General features: G+C 28.9%; 1 protein-coding gene across 2 annotated transcripts in view; it reads right to left on the bottom strand.

Annotated features, from left to right (window-relative positions):
• Positions 1 to 20859, bottom strand: part of LOC107447981 (adenylate cyclase type 2) — a 95352-nt gene that overhangs the window by 68426 nt on the left and 6067 nt on the right. The window lies entirely within an intron of this gene.

Consider the following 20859-nt stretch of genomic DNA (forward strand, 5'->3'; position numbering starts at 1 on the left):
TGTTTTTAAACTGTTTTGGGCATCCTACCATAAAAATGACTAAAATCAACATTAAAAACACAACTGTACTTAAAACTTTACATAACATACAATTAATAAAAAAAATATAATTTATTTACTTTTTTTAATGAACAGTTTCAAATTTTTTTTCCTTCTTACTATAGCCAGAAAATTGAATGAATGAAATGATAGCGTAAATCCAGAAGGGTTGTTTATCTGATTAAGTTTTGTTTCTGTAGATACGACTACAGTTAAATGACTCAAATTTATTAATTGCAGTTACAATGCAGACATAAAAAATATCCTTAAAATAATCATTTAGTTTTATAAATAAATCTGAAGTTAATGATTAGAAAAAAGTCAGATAAATACTGAATGAAAAATACCGTTAAGGCTCATGCAGTTATCACTTTCACTTTCGGGTAGTGATAATGAAGTGAAACTTAACTTTAAAACTTTCTTAAGTCTTTACAAAAAAAAAAAAAAAAAAACGGATATTTTTTTGAAAAATAATAATTAATGAAAGAAAATATTATTTATTTCAAGAATTGTTTAAAAGCTATTTTGCAGGATTTTAAATTGCTAAAAATGAATATTATACAGAATTTTTTATGTTTATTGATGTTTTTTTTATTTTCAATATTTCATTATATGTACGGATGCCAAAAGCTTAATTTTTGATCAGTACGATATTAATTATTACACTTGATTAATTACATGCAAATAAAAATGTCCTTTATACAAAAATTGTACGTATTTTTCAAAACTTTTGATTACAAATAAGATCTAAAACAAATTTTAATTGTAATAAATTATTTTATTTTTTAATTGCAAATACATCTTTAAATTATTCGATGTACAAAAAATATTTTAGATGAATTTAAAGTAGCATTTGTTTAAAATTTCATTCGTACTTTAAATTTCAAACAAAATTTTTATGAAGTTAAATTATTTTTAATAGATTGTGTCGAAAGGAAACTTTTTTGGAGTTTTTTCAAAGTGATGTAAATTATAAAAGCGCATTTTAAGTAATGTTTCCTTAATTTTTAAATATTGCTTTTGAACTTAATTCATCAGATATCTTGTAAAAATGATGTCAAAAGAATGCTGTCAAAAGAATCTAAAAAGAAACATAAATAATAAAAATTTATCGGCCGATTCAATCTTGAAAATGAGTGATAAAATAAATGAATTCGTATATTAATGAGAAAAAAAGCGATTAAAAGAATTAAATAATCAACCTATAAGCTTTAGCTGATTTTTTCCCTTAAATTATTAAGATTTCACCTAAAATGTTTATGTATTAAGCTTTGATAAGCATGTAATGATAAAAAGATGAAAACTAATACTGATACTTTTCTATAAAAAATATTAGTGGTAGGTTTTTGCTAAAATAAAATTGTTAGAAGCAAATGAAATGCAGTGCATACAAATAAAGAAAGTTACATAATTGTAGTAGAAACTGCTGTTGTAAAAAGTATTTAAATGCTCAGAAAACTAAAATAAAGCACAAAAAAGCGAAATAATTTTAAAATATCAAAATATTGATTGTTTTAATACATGATACCATGGTACTTTATTATTCATAATTTAAATACATATTTGTAATGCACAAATCGCAACTTTATAAAGAAGTAATAAAAAAGAGCAACCTATAACCTTTGGAGCTGATTTTTCGCGAATTCATACAAATACCACTTAGCAAGCTTATGTTATAAACTCTTTTTTTTAAAATTAAACTTAATTTTAAATAAAAATCGCATAATAAATACATATATGCCCTGAATTAGAAGTATATACAATAAATTTAAAAATAAGCAGAAATAATTACAAAAATCAACTTAATTTAGTTACTTATTATAAAGTTTAACGCCATAAAATAAAAGTAACATCGTAGAATCTATTTAGGTATAATTAATTTTTACATTGGAAGCATTAAAACTGATTTGAAAGCATTTCAATGGAAAATATTAAAACGGAATATAATAGAAATAAGAGTAAATATTTTAAAAACAAATGAATGGCTTAAAGCCATTCTTTGCTGCAATGAAACTTGTACTTACTGAAATACAAATAGGAACAAAGTAAGGAACGAAAATAATTCAGAAACATCACTGATTAATATAAACTTGATATATTAATAAAATAAATAAATGAAGATCCCATGTTTAGTGTAATGTATTTAGAAACAATGCATGTAATATCTGCATTAAATGTCTTATTATTTCACCAGCTCATAAAAATAATACAAATAATTTCTCTTGAGTTAAAACAATGGCAACATAAAAGAGTCATGAAATGAGATTGCAAATAATTCTGATAACAACATTCAAATTTAAAAAAAAATATTATTATATCATAGAATGAGCCATAATACATAATATTTTATAACACTTTTTGTTATTGTTAAAGTTGAATGACACATCAAGCACCCTGCAAAAGAATAATAATTTTGCATAGAATACATTTCTTCTCGCTCCTCATGCGAAAAAACTCGCCAAGTTTATGATGATAATATTCACAGAAAGCAAAAAATATTAGCTGTTATCAAATAGCACGACTGAAAAAAAACCCGACATTAATAATAAAAAAATATGTAAAAAGCATTTATATTACGCAGGCACATTTGAGTCATATTTATGATGTAAATTTTACCGTGAAAATAATTTTCTTTTTACAGTATTTCACTCTTTGAGTGCGCATCATAAAAAAAATAGTAGCTTGTCTTGAAATTCTCTGCATTCTTTTGAAATGTTATGATATTTTAATATTAGTCATGCATTTTAAGAAACATTGTTGAATTTAAATTTCTTCGAATATATTATTTTTATTTTAAAATAATATATTCTTCGAATATGCTATTTTTATTTCTTTTTATATATTCTTTTTATTTATTGTATATGTAAAGTGGTCGTACAACAGAATATGAATTGTTTGCCTTACAATTCCTTTTGAAGTTAGATGTTTTACCATTTAGCAAACGGCACGAATTTCAAAATATTTTTACATTTTAAATTTAGGAAAACCCAATAGTTATTAAAATTTTAAATCAAAGCAAAATAAAATGCTGCTGTTTGTGTGCTAATGATTGAAAAGATTAAATCTGTCTTAATAAAATAGAACCCACTAATAAAATGGAAAATAAATAAAGTACTGCCTCTGCATAAGAGTTTTTTTTGAAGTGATATGAGTTGTCTTAACATGTCGTAATAGGACATTCTCGGGGATAGTTTTCATGCAATTTTAATCCCGATGATGTGCCTTTAACTCTCATAAAAATTTATCGCAATATTTACGTGAAAGCTTGCTATATGTAATGACTTTAAACTTGTACGTTTCAATATAAAATTGACTAAAAATGTCATTTAAAAATTATCTGTAATTTTACTAACAAAATTAAATTCAGATTTGAAATCCCCACACCCGAATAAAGCAAGATCAAATTTTTGTACACATTTGTATAAATGCAACAAAAAAATTGTTCCTCTGTGTTATTATTGCGTTTGTAGAATGCCCTTTTACTTTTGTGTTTTGTCACTTTAAATTGCTGTATATGTATAGGAGCAGTTCTGTGTTTTTATTATATACAAAATTAATAACTTTTGTTTTAAATTTGGGCGAGATAAAGCGTTTGGAGAGGGATGATGTTTTCCACACTAGGGAGCGCTGCAACTTGACTGCCTAATACTTCCGAGTTACTGTTTTCAGTGCGTATTGAAGCCATTTAGTTTGTGGCGTAACTACCACTACGAATATTAAATGCCAATTCATTAGTATATAAGTCATGTTAACTTGATTCTATCAAGAGACCCCTTGTGGGTCTGATCAGGGTGAGATAAATCCACTACCACTACGAATATTAAATACCAATTCATTAGTATATAAGTCATGTAAACTTGATTCTATCAAGAGACCCCTTGTGGGTCTGATCAGGGAGAGATAAATCCGACACGAGTGATAATAACCAGAACGGGCGGGTCTCTGCTTTAACAGCGGTATACTTTTTTGTTAATGAAATTTTTTATGATCTTGTCGTTTTTCATCTTGATTTTTGCTAACTCTTCTCATATTTTGTACATAGTTATTCTTCTTGTAAATATTGTTCCCCTATTATGTATTGCAATTTTCTATACATTCAATTATTTGTTTCTTATTACCATGGCAGAATGCCATTCTTTTTTCTTTACCTTAACATGTGCCATTTAATTGTTGCATCTCATGTAATCTGTCTATTGTTTTTTGCTTAAGTTCTCATTACAGGATGAATGGGGAAAGGGCGATTATTGGCCTCAGGAGCCCAGCTAGACTAAACAGACCAGATCTATCTAGAGGTACCTTTTGATAGATGAAGGTTGACATAGTCGATAATTGAGAATCCCCTCATTGGTGACCTCCGGACGTGATATGAACTCGTCAATATTGATGGATGATCCACATTAAATAGTCGATTTATATTTCCCCACAAGATCACAACGTGAAGAGTTTGTTTTGAGACTCTCTTGAGTAGTATTTCTTGTATACACGAATTTATTACCTGATTTATTGTGTTTAAAAGAAGAATCGTCATTTGACGAATTGTCATTCAAGAATTGTCTTTGAAAAGGAATCGTTATAAGACACTTCTTACCTTGTTAATAATATACCAACTTCCAAATTTAAACCTAAATGATAATTTGTAAAATGAACTTAATCCCGTTACTCGAACAATATGCTAACGCTAATGTATGATGGTGCACGGCTTGCACCAAGAGCAAACAGTAATAAACAAGCAAAAAAAGGCCAAATCAGAACTGCCAAAAAAGCAAGCTCGTTCTAAAACTGAGCAACAATGTCACTTTTTTTTAACAATACATCTCTAAATAGCTAAAACAAATTTTCACTTTATGCTCACCAGAATTAATTAATATCTTATGAAATACAGCAGATTTGAGTTTAGAATTTATATCATTTATTTCCTTTATTTAAAAAAAAATTATCGGTCTGATAATATCGTCTTGCACAATAAACTGTAGTAAGCAGTTGCATACTTTGTAACCGGAAATAAAGAAGGTCAAGAGCTCAAGATTGTTGTTGTCTACACTTACATTGAAAATACCATCGATAGTGTAAAACTGCTGTTAAAGCCACGGTAGCGGCTTGAAGACCACCCAATTTCAGTTTCACTGGAAAGTAAAGGCGGTTAGTATTTTAATGCTGATCACATTGTCTCGATCACATCCGTTAAAAATTGTGACTGTTTTTTAAGGTTCGCGTAAACAAGATAAATTTTTCATGGGAGTGTAAACAATTCGCCTTCGCTTATTTTACCGAAATCCCATAGCAATGTTTTTTTTTTTGGTATTCTAAAAGCTTCAATGTCAAGAGTAGGTTGTTATATTACTGAGTTCAAGCATTTTACGAGTTTACTGTGATAAGTGAGTAAATTACTGTGATAATTTGTTTGAAAAGCATCATTTGAGATAATATAGCATTTCAGTGAGTTATTTTCCCGAAATTATATTTGTTTGTGCGGAAAGATCATTATAGACAATGTCAACTTTCATCTATCAAAAGGTACCTCAAGATTAAATCAAGTTAGCATGTCTTATATACTAAAGAATTGATGCTTAATAATTGCAGTGGTAGTTACGCCACAATACTCCCCCACCAGAATTTTATCAGGGATGGAATTCGATGAACGTATACCCCTAGTTGCTGTATTTGTGAAAGACCGGGAGAGCTGGATTAAGGTCACCGGGTTTTGAGCTTTAGCCATGAGAGCTGTATTAAGTTCATTATTAAGCGTGAGGACTCTCCTGTGTTGCTATTAGCAGTCGAGTGTCTGCAGGATTTTCTTGAGTGTAAATGAGGAAACAACAGCGCGAGGTGGACGATGACGCAGTCACAAATAGCAAGTCAACTATTCAATGTGGACCCTACATCGAAGTAGTCGCGATCATATCACGTCCGGGTCATCAATGTGGGGAAAGACCATTAGACAATGCCAACCTTCATCTATCAAAAGGTACCTCAAGATTGAATCACGTTAGCATGTCTTATATACTAGTGAATTGATGCTTAATAATCGTAGTGGTAGTTACTCCACATGTTAAGTGTCTATCGTCTATTCATCTTTGTTCGTTTAGTATTCTGTGTTTGTCGACAACTAAAGTGATTTGTGATTACCTCTTGATATTCTGATTTGATATCTATCTAATTTAGGAACAACATCCTTGGTCTCGGAACTGCGAAACCTTAACCTCCTTGACGCTCTTGACCAAGAACAAACTGTAGCGGAAGTGCTTTACTTAAATACATTTTTTTAAATGTGCTTTAGTTGAGAAACAGTTAATTAAAAAAAAAGATTTCACATAGAAAGATAGATATTTTTATTTAGGAATTTTTTTATTAACTGTAAAACCAACGCTTATTTATTGAGTAAAAACTTCTTAATGAAAGTAAAAAAAAGACAGTAAAAGCTGGAAAACCTCATAAATTACAGCTGTCACCAAACATTAATCAGTGGAGAAAATACACCTCATTCTAATTTATTACACCGGTTTTTATTGGCGAGAACAATCACACGAATAAAGAATAATATCTCATCTTGATGGCCAAAGGTATCATTTATTTCAATTTAAATACACTTATCCGTTTGTTTTCTCACAGCTAATAAATACAGATGGCATTTTGGTGAGTGACCGCTTTAAGATCTAATGCTGGCATAGGTGAATGAACAACCTAGACCTAAATCCGGACCCTTGAACAGAGAAGTCTAGTAAACGAGCCTCTTCGTGTTGAATAAAAGATAATAAAATATCATAAGCTAGGTAAACGGTAAAAGTTTACTTTCTCTCAAGATGTGACCCAAATGTTCTCTTGCAAGAACTTATGGAATGTGATGACTGGCGACTGTGACTCCAAACAACGTGAGAAAAACACCACTTATAGAGCTTTGATTGTTTGTAATGCGTCGTCTAGGAACAAATTAAATGTCTGTAGTATTCGTAATAAAGATAACTAATATATTTTATTGATGAAAAAGTACGAAAAAATGCATTTGTATTAATACATTGTAAGCGAATAAATTTTTATTGGTACACTTAAATTTAATGTTTAGTAAACACAATGGAAATTTGTCGAAACTGTTGAAGTTTTTGAAATTAGGGGTACACCCCAATGCAATTTCTGAAAAGAATTGTTATTATTTACTTTGACGGAATACACATTTTTGAACTATGTACTAAAAGTTTAAAATGGATTTTCGCATGAGTAGTAGAAAATACATTGCATCTTTTTACTTTAATTTTATAGAAAGATGTATAGTATTGTATGAATGCAAATGTGTTCTATTAAAAGGTGCATTGTGAAGATGCATATCTTTTTAAAAAGCTATTTCTGAAAACATTGTTTTATAAACTCCTTAAATTTTCATCCGATTTATGAGGTAGTAAATATTTCGATTTTTATACAGTTCACTTAAAATTTTAAAACCACGTGTAAAATTAATAAAGTTTTAGTTGAAAAAATAACTTATTCAAGTATATATTAAGTAGATAAGTATATACTTTTCGCTGAGTATGGAACAAATTCATGGTTGGGGAATATTTTCAAAACTAGTGATTTTAACAAAATACCCTTGAATATATTACTGAATTCTCGCCAACTAGGTGATGAATTGCTAGTCATTTTCTCTTATTTATTGTAAATATGTAATGTTTAAAAGCAAGTTTGGTACGTCACACAATTTTGAAGCAACCACTCTTTCTTGTTGACCTGAGGAAATTTGGCGATATTTCTATACAAGAAAGTTAAAAATTTCACGATAAACAATCTTCCTACGAGAAAGTAGACCAATTTTTTCACATATTTTGTGATTGGTAATTTTATATAAAAATCAAAACTATATGCAATTAACGCTAAAAGAAAATTTCTCTAAGCTAGTAGAACTGATGTACGATACGTAACCATCGCAATATGGTAATACTGCCCATCAGTTTATACAAAACAATAAATAAGTTATTCAATTAACGACCACAGTGACCTTATCATTTATTTTTTCTTATTCTAAGATAAAAATCCAATGTCAAATACAAGCTATTTTGTATCTCTACAAATATACCTATATCAACAAAGTGCATGACTTTTTGAAAAACAGCATGCTTCCGCTATGCCAGCATTTTATGTCGAACTTTAATGTCTTCATTATTCCTTAAAATGTCTTAATGTGAATCACATTATTTGACACCTGCTGCGATTCTTTTGCGCAATGCGTCTGCAACATCCTTCGTGACATTATCTCCATCTTCTGCCAACATCCATTAAGAACGAGGCGACTGAAGCTCAAAAAATTATTTCTACTCGACTTTTTATCAGTTGTGTTAGTTAAAAGGAATAAAAAAAAGAAATTCTAGTAAATATGTAATCTTTAAAAAACCGAGCTAGACTCTATTTGATTTATTACAATTTTTGCTTTATTTTTCTTTAAGAATCTAATCAATCGAATGGAAAATAATCAGATTTAAAATAATTAAATCCAATATCAAGAAATACAATATCGAACAACAGAATCAACATTAGAATTCGACTTTGTAAACCAGTACAGCGGTTGCAAATCTTTTGATCCTCTCAGACCACCAGATCGGAAATATTTGATCTCGTGGACCATTAAACCATTTTTGTTGGAATGAGAAATTCTTTAACAGATTAGAGTGGCATTTAAATGATTCTCTCCAAAACATAATTATGTTTTGGCTACTTTTAAAAATTGTACTTATTAAATAGTTAGTTATTCCTGGTGACAAGTTTTCAATTGAATACACTGTATATTTTAAATAAATTTTTTATTTCACATGGCAACCTAAGGTGAAAAAGTAAATTCAGTTTATGATTATAATTAATTAATGTTTACTTTGTGGTGGCAAGAGCTTTCGACGATGTCAAGCGTCATCTTTCAAAAGGTACCTCAACATAGAATCAAGTTAACATGCCTTATATGCTAGGGAATTGAAAATTGTATAATTGTAGCGGTAGTCACGCTACAGTACTTCCCCACCAGAATTTCATGTATGATAGAATTCGATGAATGGATATCACTAGTTGCAGTATTTGTGAAAGACCGGGAGACCTGTATTAAGTACACCGGGTTTTGGTTAGAGTTGTATTTAGTTAACAGAGTCTTTTTAGCGTTTGTAGTGAGAGCTGTATTAAGTTCACAGTTGTGTGTGGGGTCTCTCCTGCCTCGCTATTAGCAGTCGAATATGAGCAGGATCCTGTTGCATGTAAATGAGATTGAGAAGCAACAGCACGAGGAATACGATGACGCTGTCACAACTGTTCACTGTGGACCATCTATCGAAGTGGGCGTTACTTTCGATGTATGCGAATGCATACCACGTCCATAGGTCACAAAACTGGGGAAAGAGCTTTCAGCGATGTCAACCGTCATCTATCAAAAGGTACCTCATCATAGAATCGAGTTAACATGTTTTACACAAGAGTGAATCGAAATTGAATAATTGTAGTGGTAGGCATGCTACAATTTAATAATTATAATAAGTTCGCTAATAATTCATTCCCGTTAGTAAAAAATTCTTACACAGACTACTAGTGGTCCCCGGACCACTATTTAGTGACTACTGGGCTAGTGTATATGCATATAACCTTTTTCTGACACCTATTCAACGAATATGCATATAAAGAACATGGTGCAATAAGATAAGATACTTTTTCAAGTTCATAAGAGCGTTTTTAGTAAGGAATGCCATTTAGGTTATAGGACTATTTTGAGTGTTGTAATCGTATCTAAAGAAAATTCCCTAAACAAGTAAAGTAACTATCTGAAAATAATGTGACGGAACAGGATGATTTAAAAATTGTCAACTTTGGGAAAAGTGCTGTTGACAACTGTATTGCCCCATGCCCTCTACATGCACTAAAAAAATATAAATAAACTGAAATTTCAATGAAAAAATTTATTATCTAGTTATTTTAATTTTAGAATGGTAGTTAATTTCACTTTTCTTAAACTAATAAGTTTATTAAAAATTATGCTGTCAAATTTAGTTTTGATTTATTGAAGTGTGTTAGCAAGGGCATTCTTTTAAAAAAAATAAAAAAACATTAAGCAGAAGAAAATTGAAACAAAATTTTTAATATTAAGGCGGCAAAAATTTTTGATGATAAATTTTCTTTTGTTAGAAAGTTTTACATTTATACAACCTATTTTTGTAAATAAAAAGAAGATTTTCAAGATACCGTTACTTTTATTTTAAAATTTTAATTGAAATTTTTATTAAATATTATTTTGTTCTGCTCACAGAAAAAAAACAATTGATCTAAAAGAAAATCTAAATCTGCAGAGAAGACGAAAGAAGAAATTTAAAGTATACAAGTAACAAGGTAGCATTTCTAAAATTTGTCAAGAATATTTTGAAGAAAATTATTTAAGCAATAAAATTTACCCTTCATAAACATCAGTGGGAAATCCCAACTATGACGCTCGCAGTAAAGCGAACGATAATCTTAAGGTATGTGTAAAGGATGCAGCTGGAAATAAAATAATAATAATATCACCAGATTAAAAAGAAGAAACGAATCTTGAATGCTTTAAATACAATTTAAGTCAACCTTTGTCTCTAATTCTCTATCCAACTTCTCTCGTTATTTTTATCATTCGAACACAAATTACCTTATTCACGTTTAAAGCACATTAACAATAAACAAAATCAATTTTTTAAAAAAACTGTAATATCCTGAATAAATTTTCCCCTAATTATTGTTTTCTTTTTCCAGAGAAATATACAATTTGGGGGGCTTCCTTCAGACAGAAAAGGGTTTGTTAATTTGCGAGAAATTACATAATTAATCATTAATAGTGGATAAAATTTGAGAATGTTAATTAATATCTCAATATAACATAATGGTCTAACACAGTTTCCCATTGTTGTCAGCGCATTTTTATTGAACGGGAAATCGCATGGTAGGATCTAGTTTTCTCACTTTGATTTTGGTTGTCATCAGCATAAAATTAATAAAAGTCATAAAGGTATTATTTTCCCATAAATATTTCAGTATCCCTAATTTTGATAATAATAGTAATACGTAATAATACCGGTACAGATAAAAAGTATTTACCTGTACTGCTATTATTACGTTTTTGATTTTGATTGTTTTCTAAATTTAGGGTTTAAAACTAAGAAATGTTTTCTTTAATTATCATTATAGCGTATTTCTGTGCTATATTTTAAAATAAGGTTACTTAAATAGGTGTCTAATCTTATTAACCGTTTTACAACTAATATATTTTGTACAAATTGCAATAATAAGAATTATTAATATTTGCATTAGTTAGTAATTAAATTAATAAATATTATGAAAATATGATCCACGATAGTTTACTCAGAAGGGCGGTAGAATGCTTAGGTCTATATTAATATCATTATTATTTGCATTTTTCGCCATTTAAAAATAATAGCGCCAAATCGTTAATATTTTGTATTCACTTATGTCTAGGTATCATTTTATCCTATAGGATTTTATTCCCATTTTATTCAATAATAACTATAGATTTTAATAATGTTTTATTCGTCGTTAACATATAATATAATAATGGTCGAAAATATTTAAAATTACATTTTGTTTTCTGTGGGCCCTTCATTATCCGTAACAAGGTTTTGAAATTTTAAATTTCTCCTTTGCTCAGATTGGCCTCGATAATTATTCGCTATATATTAATAATATTCCTTGTTGCCTTATTCAAATAATTTTTACTCTTTGATTCTAATAGTTACATTTTTGACAAAGATTCTAAAAATATGTGCATTAAAAAAAAGGTGGTAGTTAAGAAACATTATATAACGTAAGAAGCTGTAGCTTTCTTCATAAAAAGAAATACTTTTCTATGCAAATGGAAATTTTTTTTAAGAGATGGATGAAAACAATATAAGCCGAATTTCCTTTTCCTTTCTTTCTAAAACTATTTCGTTATCTTCTTTTATATTGTGATAAGTTATATTGTGCATCTAATTGCATAATAACTAACTTTTAACCTTTTCGTTGTTTTTGAGATACGTTTTATTGAATCAGGTGAACTCTAAGAAGTTGGGCTATTTTACCAAATCGTTACGGAATTTTATGATCTGAATATCAAATTCTTAGCACAAAGCCTGTCAAAAGCTTAACACAAACTCAAACCTTCAGACACAGCTGTTTCAATTTTTGTTTAGCAGCCTTGATGACATTAGAATCCTCAAGATTTGGGATGAATAGATAAATAATAAAGTACGAAAAAACTATTTTTCTTTTAAAATTTACTGTGGATTTCTTACAATGACAGACTTTTAAAGAAGATTATTTTTACTAGTTACATATATTTGTGTTAAGGATTAGAATGGAATGAGATGTATTGATTATTTAAAGACTAAGAGAAAAAAACTTATGCATATGTATCATTGTAGAAAAAAAACAAGTATGTATACACCTTATCATTGCATATTTTAAAAAAATCATCTATTTCATAAAAAAGAGCTTCCTTTAATTGAATTAGTCCAAAGCCAGTCTTTCATTTTTTTGAAAAATTAAGTATGCTTTTAAAGCTAATGTTATGCAATTTGCTCCTAAGTGCTTAAATGACATAAAGATAGTGTTACACTATTATGTGTATTCCTAAGAGCCTAAATGATGCAAAGTTAGTGTTACACTATTAAGTAATGTTTCTGAGAACCTAAGTGCCATGAAGTGACATGTTATTGATAGTGATACTGGAATATAAACAGAAATTTAAACACCATTATCTACCAAGTTGCGATTTCTGCATCGAGTCCAAAATCCTAATTAAATCAAATGCTAACAGTGTCAGATTCAGAACACATTTATATGCTATTAGTATAAGGTCCTAAATCCTAACAGAATCATATAGTAACAGTGTAAGGCCCTAAATCCTAACAGGATCATGTGCCAACAGTATCAAATTCTAAATATTAACAGAATATAACAGATCGTACAAAAAGATACAACAAAAAAAAGAAAGAAAAAAGAAATTCAAAAATAACTTTTAGAGTATTTAAGTTTAACTTCACTGCGAACGTTATAAATTCATAAATTTATTTTAAAAGAGTTGTTGTTTCAAACCAATGACGTGGCAAACGTCATCTTGTCATAAGGACTGTAGTAAAGAAAACGTCTTAGTGTCGTTCAAGAAATAAGTGCCGTAAGTACAGTAGAAAGTACCTGGAGGTGCTCTGAAATTTAAGGACTATCAAGAATTATTGAGACTATTGAAGTTATCAAGTACTATTAGGACAATCAAGCACTGAATTTCGAGCACTATCAAGACTATCAAGTGGATGTTTAAAGAGTCTAAGACTAATACCAGGGTAAAAAGATCTTCCCCATCTGTGGAAAATGCTATGTTTCGAATTCCACACCTGATCAGGAGCTCTTCAGTCTGGAATTGAGAGAGAAGATTTGAACCCCTTCTTGTTTTGAATTTTTCGGATTCATGGTGCTAGTCTAGCCTATTAGCTAGACCAGTTAGGATAAACAACAACATGCCGTAAAAGTGACGCAACAACGCAAAAGTTGTTATAATCATAATGTATCGAATTCAAAACTTCATAAGAGAACGAATATGCTCGCAAACTCTTAAACTCACCGAATCATTTTATTTGACGTGTGTATATTGTCTCAGCAAATATTTTTGTAGCTTTTAATTTTTCATAATATTGACAAAAGAAAGCTGACTTAACATATTGGTAGCGAAGTAACTTCAAATATTATGTGGTATGTCATTCGCAAACAGACGGACGTAAATTGGGAAAATTTTACACTGTAAAAATACCTAAATAATATCATGTTCATAATCATAATAATAAATCATCGTATAGCTGCACTGCAACAATATAATACTTAAAACGTTTTAACAAACTAAACGTTTCACTACAATGCCGCGTAGTACAAAAGCAGAACAATATAAAATAAATTCACTGGTATTTCGATTCTATAAATTTAATAGTTAAATAAGCAGGCAAAGAAAATAAATTTCACAAACTTCATAATTATTTATGTCGTCTGTTTTTTCTGAATGTCAGAAAACTTTCATAAAAGAATATCATTCTTTTTTAAAATAATTTATATTTAAAAAGAATGATAACATGATGGTGCTGTTGCAAATTAATAATGGGAAAAACCTCATCATTAGCAGATAACTAACATTTTACTATCAAATATTAATTCGAAGCCAAACAAAAATTTCACTATCAAAAAGAAGATTGGTATGTTTTGTGAGAAAGAAAGCAGATGTGAGAACGACATTTGCGGCACACAATCGAAAGATCTCATGCCTACATGCATGTCAAAATTTCACTTTCCTCAATAGAATCATCAAACAGGTTAAATTTTTATTTATTACGCTGTACTTATTTTATCTCCAACCACTAAAGATGAACACCTATCCCCAGATCTTTACGTTTACCTCAATTGCCTTGCAGTTTGCAATCTACCTCAGAAACCAAAGTAACTTTTTTAGTTAGGTATTGATACCAATTAACTTTTCTGCAGATTTTGTAAAAACTTTTGTATATTTGAGGCTCAAGAGGAAAAAAAGGGAAAATTGGAAATCTCCCATTTTTAGCGCAACTGCAATACATATAATAATTGTATATGTGAAAATGCATTATTTACCAAGAAGAAAATCGCATATTTCAGACTGAGGAAAAGAGTATGGTTAAAACTACCACACTATGGTAACATTTATCGTGCGTCTGACTTTGTGGGAACACCAAAAAAAACGGTAATTTGATAATGATTTTGGTAAAATTAACAATAAAATGTAGTTTCAGAATATGTGATGAAATTTGGTAAATGTGGTAAAATTTGATAATTTTAACATGATACTTTAGAACATGGCATAAAAACCATTTATTTCTTTTTAGTTTTGTACTTTTATTAAATGTCTGGTTATAAGACGTACAATTTTGAAAACTAGAATTGCCGGTAAACCGTTACCATATGAACGGAAAAATTACGGGAATTTCTTTTTAACCAGAGTTTTTTTTTAAAATATTTTTTTAATTAAAGATGTTTTTAACATACAGTACGTAATTTTACCAGAATTTTTTTCCCGTATACAATTAAAATAATATATGAATTTTTTTCTTTGCACTTCTCGATACAATAATGATAAAAAATAGCATCATTTTATTTCGACACAATAATAATAACAATATTACTATTAAGATGCCGCGCAAAACATTCTCTCGAATTTTACATTTCAAAAATATTTCTCAAACGTGCGTCCTCAAGAAAGAACAATTTGATTTTTTTTTAAATTCAAAAGATCTTTAATTAAAAAAAATTATCTACATATATAATTTTCATGATTTCTGTATATATTTTGAACAAAGTGGTCTGTGTTTTACGAGCGTTACATGTTGCATTTTCTCTGCTTATCCGATCAAAGCAAAAGTAAATAAGAATCTTCGATAATCTTTCGATGAAGGCGTACTTTCTAATGATGAACCCTGAGTAGAGCTTTCTCTCTCTCTCGGAAAAAAAAATCGGGTCAAGTTCAGTCTCTGCCCTCTGAGTCTCCGAAACACGAAGTGTTCTGTACAGAATACTGACAAGATCTTGAAAAACTTCTAATTCAGCAAAGAAGATCATGAAGCATCTGGTGACTCACCTGTGTTTGTGCCAACGAAACCTTGCCTCCTGTTTGTCCAGTGATAAATACAGAAAGGTTTCTGGCTCTTTTTCTTCATGAAAATGACGCATTCAAGGGCAGAAATTTAATCGTTTTTTATCGATACGTTCATTTTCAAACCTCAGTTTCATTGATGCAATATAATAAATAATTTGATAATGTTTTCATTTTTAGCATAAAATTTATTTAATTAACATAGACCTGTTTTTATTTTTACTGGTTAATTAGAATCAGAAAATAAACTTTATTTTTTTCATTGATTTCAATTACGATTAGTTGACAAAAAGAACGATGTAAAATAGAACACTGTTAGTTAGATACAGAAATTATATTTTATAAGATGTGACTTATTTGTAATATTTATGAACCTAACTTGTTGCTAGTAAATCAATAGTCCCCGGGTTAGGGTTAATACCCGGCTAATAAATCCCTGGGTTTGAGAAAAGTGGTAGCAGAAAGGGAACATACATATATGTTGATATATACAAGTGGTCACTGAAAATTGATATATACTGGTGTTTACAAATATGAAGAATATTTGTGACTGCCAGTATATATCAATTTTCAAAGAACACGTTTGTGGGTTGGAACTTAACTCTGTTTCGTATCTGTCTTAACGTTAAAAAACTGTCTTTAAAAATGAAATTGTATCTAGTTCTTTTTTGTGAATTTGCTACTTCTATTAAATTTTGCAAAGACCCGAAAATATATATCGTCGCAATTCATTCGTAGAATAAAAGTAGCTCATTTTTTTCCTTTTTTTTAATTTCTTATTTTTCTGAATTATATGTACAGAATGCGTTCAATAAAATAGAATGAATTAAAGTCAATTAAATTAGTCATAAATCAAATGAATACATTTTTTCTGTAATGAGCTTTACTATCAAGTTCTGCAGTAGTTTGTACAACACATTTTGAAACGAAATAGCCCGTTTTAAAATATTAGATAGATTTGGTTTAAAGGACTTTTAAATAGTTGAAGCATTGAATCTTACTCAGAAGACAATGAGTTCGTGGTTATAACTTCGTGATTGTTCAGTCCCAGAGGAAAACTTTTCGAGAGAAACTTACCCACAATTGCGTTACATGAAGGACCTTAGGTGGTCAGCCCAATGACTATGGGACTTTTACCAATGATCTGTCTACCACTCAAAATATATCATGGCATTGCTGACAAGATGTTGATTAAGTTCAAAAAAGAATTCTAATAAAATTATTAAACTAAATAAGTGGAATTAAAGCTAATTGATATGTTTTTTCAAATATGATATTTGTTGTTATCAAATTTTATTTTTGACTGAAATTTGCGCATCTTAAGTAAAAAGATTTAATGAACTATTCACTATCAATTTAAAACTGCAATAAATAAAATAGTCACTTTTGTTTAAATCAGTTTTCGTGGTAAGTCGAGATAATAAAAAAATGGTCAGCTTTAAAAATATTTTGACAATCGTTTGATTTGCAATGATAATATTAAAAGTTATGGATACTTATGAAAATTTTTTACAGTTATTTTTTTCATACCGTGCACGAAAACATCTAGAATGAATACATTTTATATCAGACATACCTATTACGCTCAGAAAAATGTTCAAAACAATGAGCAAATATTGCTCACCTGTATTGAAATGTAATTTTCAAGTCAATTATTAATGATGACATTTACAGCTTTTGTTTCCTGTTTTTTTTAACACCATGAATTTAACAGCTATAAGACAATTCGTGATACTATTTTCGTGATTACTTTAAGTATTTTTTTTATCATCACTTCAGCATATAGCATTATTATTTTATCACGCATTACAAAATATTTTTATTTCTACAAGACATTCGCAATTCATTCTAAAAAACAAAGTATCTTCAAAACTACTAGAATATGGTTAAATTTACTGTTTTTCTGGCTCTACGGAAACACTCAAAAGCTCAGTAGTTTTTATCGAAGCATTTTGGTAACGATTATGGCAAAATTAACAATAAAATATGCCTTTGTAAGGTGTGATAAAATTTGGTATATGTGGTAAATTTTGGTAATTTTATCAAGATACCTTCAAAGATGGCATATTATTCGGTTAAATTTACTTTTCAGTTTTGGAATTTCTTTACTAAATGCGTGGTCATAAGAACTATAATTTTGAATTCCAGAATTTTCGGTAAACCATTACTATATGAACAGAAAAATGAAATACCAAATGAATTGTACTAATACCGTATATTTTTGTTTTATTAACCAAAATTATGTTTTTCATTTATTTATTTTTCTTTTACTGGAAATGTTATTGCCTTATAGTATGGTAATTTTGGGAATTTTTTTTTCCATCATGCATCCTTTTATTATTTTCAAGTTCGTGAGAAGTGATCCAATTTTATTGCATCACTAAATATTAAATATTTATCCCGCAAATTTCAAACTGAAAAAACCTTGTTTATTTTTATTAACATTTAATTTTTAATGTTATGGTTATCGTTATTTAATGTAATGGTTTATGGAATGAAAATGAAGCAAAAAAGGACTTAAAATGATTATAAAAATCTTTGAAAAAATTTGATTAGGGTATATTTTTCATAACTGTATATAACAATATGACGTTACTTTCTCAAAATAGTATAACAATGCAGACTGATTTATTTTACGCGAGTAATTAAAAATAGATATCTTCTGTTTTATGATATATTTTTTACAATTTCTGTTTATAAAAATATTTGAATTAAAATTGTTATATGGAACAACTTATTTTTTTTAAAATCCAGAATTCTTAAATTATTATTATTAAACACCGTTTATACCCATTGATGACGATTTACGCAAGCCCACTTCCCCCTTCATACAATTTGCGTAATTTTATTATTCCCGTTCAATGACCATCGATATGTAAATTAAACATCGAAGGAAAAGTGTGAATAAGTTATTTGAACAAAATGGAGTATGTGTTTTTCTTCAGTAAATTTTTGAAAAAAATAATGCTAAAGCAAATAATAACTGTTTTTTTCTTTTTTTTCGAACTGGGTTGTTAAGATGTTTAATAATATTTTGAATTTCGATATCGTTACTGTTGCTGAATTTGAATAAGAGAAATAAGTTATTTTTATCTGCACATTCAAAACAAATGAATAAATAAAATAAGAACACTTTGAAGACTTTAGCACTTCTAATATAGCTCAGAATACTTTTGATGCTTACATTTGAATGACTTGGGGTTATGGTGATTTTTATATTGTTCAAAAGAGCGTTTTGGTTGAAAAACAATACAATGGTGTTATGGTTTGGTTGATGTTTGGTTAATGGTGTAAATCAGTGTTTCCCAAACTTATGACTTTTGTGTACCCTTTCTAAGTTTTTCGCATCGCTGTGTATCCCTAATAAAAAAAACAAATGAATTTTTTACTATAAAAATTGCACACAATTTAAAAATCACAACTGGCTGTTGATACCACTACTTATTAACTGTTAACTCTGTAAAAAATAGCTAATAGAAAAATATGTAATCATTAATTTTCATGGCTAGGTTTGTTTTTAAATAAAATTCTTTGAAATTTTCGTTTGTTGCGAGATATTTCGTTTAAGAACACGTACCCCCGCTAAACTGTTCCCGTATCCCTGGGGGTACACGTACCACACTTTGGGAAACACTGGTGTAAATGTTTGGTGGAAAGACAATACCTTACAATACAAGCCGGTATACAAGAAACAATACTAAGGACCAATTTGATATGAAAATATCACCTTTGTGGGGGGGGGAGTGTGCCTTATCACTTTAACCAGTATTTTAATCGGTCAGCATTGCGATTCTAAGAAAGAAGGTAACATTTTCACAGTCTAATTGGAGATACTGCCTCCTCAATGAAACAGTTGATATTAGCTGTTAGGTACTAAGCCGAAAATAATAATTTAATGACAATTATTAAAAAAGTAGTTTTACAATTAAATTAAATAATTAAATCCATTTCTGTTAAACGCGAAACATCTAATAATATCACATTGAAGATTGAAGAAGACTTTCGAAATTTACTTAAAATAAAATGGGCAAAATCATGAATAGAAAACACTAAAACAAACGAATTTCATTGTCTCTATGTTTCTTAATTTAAACGCTGACGGTAAATTAATCATAGAATAATCAAGATTTATTAGCCTGTAAAGTATTTTTAGTCGGTAGAGTAGAGTATTTAGATAATTTTGTTAAAAAAATCTAAATGACAACTATTGAGAAAATTTTTTTTTAAATAAATTAAATAACTAAATGCATTTCTGCAAAACGCGAAACGTCAAATACAACCAAATTGAAGAATAAAAGAGATTTCAGAAATTTACTTAATATAGAATGTATAAAATCATGAATGGAAAGCATTAAAATAAATGAATTTCACTGTCTCTATGTTTCTCAATTTAAACGCTGACTGTAAAGCAATTACTGAATAATCAAGATTTATTGGCCGGTTGAGTATTTCTACGGAGAGATCGGAATCCGATCTTTTCGCAATTTAGAAAAGCTGCGGAAATTACTTTCCAAATGGTACGAAAAGACGCCGCCAATTTTTTATCCGGTGGTTGAACTTACGACAATACAACGAAACAATTTTAAGATTGACTCTTGCAATTTAGCATTTTAATAGAAATGTCAATACTTTTTGGGTATGTAACATATTCTTAAATATGGTAGATGTTAATAACTTTTATTAAGAACAAACAAAAAAATACTTTCAAAAATTCAACTTTTTGATTTCGGCAACTTCTTTTTGATTAAGAATGTATATTATTTTAAGAATTTAATTAAATTTAAACTACTGAAGAATAAAAAGTCAATGTCAGTAGGGGAGAGTGGGGTCAATTGTAACATTTTTTACTTAATTATTTTTAACTAACAAAAAATCAAATATATTATTAGTATTAATTGACAGACGAGTAAAGTAGACTATCCTCTACTAGAAAAAAAAAGTAAATACCTAATTTTAAATGTTATTATATTAGTTATTAACAATTTTTGACAGTCATGCACTTGTTACAATTGTCCCCACTTACGGGGTCAATTGTAACAGTTCATAAATTCAACTAAAACATAGTTAATTATACATATTATCATAGTTGTGATATATTTTTTTATTGATCAAAATAGTAGCGATATTTTAGGAGTAAAAATAATAATGAGCAGAGACCTAAAGGGTTAAACTTTTAACTTTAA

Source organism: Parasteatoda tepidariorum, chromosome 1, assembly GCF_043381705.1.
Source record: "Parasteatoda tepidariorum isolate YZ-2023 chromosome 1, CAS_Ptep_4.0, whole genome shotgun sequence".
NCBI classification, from domain to species: Eukaryota; Metazoa; Arthropoda; class Arachnida; order Araneae; family Theridiidae; genus Parasteatoda; species Parasteatoda tepidariorum.